This window comes from Elephantulus edwardii, unplaced genomic scaffold (genome assembly GCF_000299155.1).
Source record: "Elephantulus edwardii isolate Elephantulus edwardi_28Jun2011 unplaced genomic scaffold, EleEdw1.0 scaffold00002, whole genome shotgun sequence".
In the NCBI taxonomy this organism is placed as follows: Eukaryota; Metazoa; Chordata; class Mammalia; order Macroscelidea; family Macroscelididae; genus Elephantulus; species Elephantulus edwardii.
The window spans coordinates 14,440,054-14,442,772 of NW_006399752.1; the positions used below are offsets into that span (position 1 = coordinate 14,440,054).

General features: G+C 34.1%; 1 protein-coding gene across 1 annotated transcript in view; it reads right to left on the reverse strand.

Moving 5' to 3' along the window:
* SLC35F1 (solute carrier family 35, member F1) overlaps nt 1-2,719 on the reverse strand; it is a 711,879-nt gene that overhangs the window by 284,494 nt on the left and 424,666 nt on the right. The gene's annotated exons all lie outside the window — the stretch shown is intronic.

Consider the following 2,719-nt stretch of genomic DNA (forward strand, 5'->3'; position numbering starts at 1 on the left):
AATGAAATGGACTGATAAAGTATCTGTGGCAATGGACTCAAACATGTCAGAGTTCCTATCTATTGTGCATAGAGTCACTGTAAGTCATAGTTGATTAGGTAGCATTTAACAATATCATCATCATCATCATCATCAACAACAACAACAATGGAGATGTCTCATAAATACATCAAATGCTTTTCAGAGAAAAAAACAGAAATAAATAAAAGTAAAATACATTTAATTTTAATATCATAATTTGAGCTATCCATCTATGAATTACAGATATTGAGTTGGTTTTAATGAAAAAGGGAGATTCAAATCTTGACATCAGAGAACTAAAAAAACAAATTAAACTAAGACTAGAAGCTAACAGTAGCTATAAAAGTTGCATAGCTCAGGAGTAACCATTAGAGATCATAGCCCACAGGAGAATATCTGTCATGTATGAGGCATCCCTTCTTTTTTATATTTAGATAACAGAAATGAAGGCAGGGACAATGAGCAGAGAATCCCTTTATTCTTGTGCATGATATGGGTCTAACAAATGGTAAGCAAATAAGAGAAAGAAAGTAATAGTGGATTATGGTGGGAAGAAAAATGGATTAATTGTAATTTGTGATTTCTTCCTATTGATGCTAAATTAGTTGCAACATTAGTTATAGAACTTAAGCCCACTGAGTTCTACTCCAGACTTTACTCTAGGTAGGTTGTCTCTTCTTGAATTAATTGGTTTATATGACTAGCTAACAGAAGCTTATTAGGAAGCACATACAATTTCAAAACAGGGTTTCTTCGTGTCCACTATTGAGTATCAATTTCAACTTTTATTGCAGTCATTTAATAGATTTGATCCATGTTTTCTTTCAAAAGCAATTTCTTCCTCTTCCACACGTGTCTTAGCACTGAGAGAAATTTTGCTCTAATATCTTTACTCCATTGTCAGTAATGGTCCTCAGCCACCCAGGTGGAATTCACTTTTAACATTATTGTTAGAGAGTAGAATGCTAGCTTACACTGTTATCACAGAATACAAAAACACATGCCACTAGCCACTCATCGTGGGTTTAAAATCCATCTACTAAGCAGCAGAAAATAAAGATCTGCACTGTTGGTGTTATTTCAAGACATCTGGAGTTGTCGTGATGGATTACAGCAATCAGATCTATATGGTTTCCCTTATTTGAAAACAGATTTTGAGGGAGGTGTTTAATAGTTTTAAAGTCAGGCTAAAATATAAGTCCTCTCAGGGTGAACATATCTAAAAGAATAACAGGCTTTAGTTTATACACTTGAACAGAAGAATCATAAAAATTATTAAGCTTCACTGTTATAGTCTTTTAAGGATTCAATTTGGTCTTGAAAATGTATCACCATGGTCTTTTCATGTTATAGGGTTTGATAAGTATATAAAAGTAAATTATGTACTAATATGTTTTTGTGTATAATGTACATATTATGTTGTTCTTATATACTATCAAGTTGATTTTTGACTCTTAGTGACCTCCTAGGGAGCTCTGGTGGCTCAGGGGTAAGGGATTGCACTACTGATGCAGTTTGAATCCACCAGTCTCTCTGTGATGGGCAATCTCCTCCCATGCAATTTGCTACTTCTGAAAATCCATTGGAGCTATGTGCTGGTTCCAACTAATGCACAGCAACAACAGTGAACTCATATGACAGAGTAAAACTGTTCCATGAACTATTCTAAAATATAATCTGATAGCAGATTTGCAGATTTTTCTCCATGGATTAGCTGGGAGGGTTTGGGCTACAAATATTTTTGCTAAGATTTGAACATTTGATTTTTATGAGATACCCTGGCTTTAATATACCTAACAATGCAATTTTATAATGATGAATAATATGGGCTACCTATAAAGCACATTTTGGAGCAGATTAGCAGATACGGTACCTGAGGCTGAGCCCTCAAATTTGGAAACACATAAAAAGAGGAAGAGCTGTAAGCACACATTCATGACTAGAACACAGAATGTGGGAAGCATGAATGTAGAAAATTGGATATCATGAAAAAAGAAATATAATCCATAAATATTGACATATTAGGTATTGGTGAAATGAGATGGATTTGCATGGGACATTTTGAATCAGATGATCTTATCTACTACACCAGAGATGAAAATGAGAAAAAATAGGGTCATTTTAATAGTTAGAAAGGTTATTTCCAAATGTATCTTGAAATAAAATGTTGTGAGCAACAGGATGAAATCCATCCAAATACAAGGAAGTCTAATGAATACCACTATCATATAAATATATGCACCAACAATTAGAGCCAAAGAGGAGGAAATAGATAATTTCTACGAACATTTGCAGTCAGAAATCAACCAAACATGCAACCACAGTGCATTAATAATAATAATGATTGACTGGGATGCAAAAATTGTGATCAGGAAAGAAGAATGAGCAATCTGAAAATATGGACTTGGTGACAGAAACTGGGGAGAGAATGACAGAATTCTGTACAATCAATGAAAATACCTTCTATAAAAAAATAGAAATGCTGACTATACACGTGGATTCACCTGATGGTATGCAGACAAATCAGATCCATTATATTTGTGGAAAGAATCCTTAGAGAAACTCAATATCCACAGTGAAAACTAGACTAGATGTTGATTGTGGAACAGGCCATCAATGACTCATATGCAAGTTCAAAGTAAAGCTAAAGAGGGTTAAATCCACAAAACCCAAAATTTGACCTTGAGGCTATCCCACA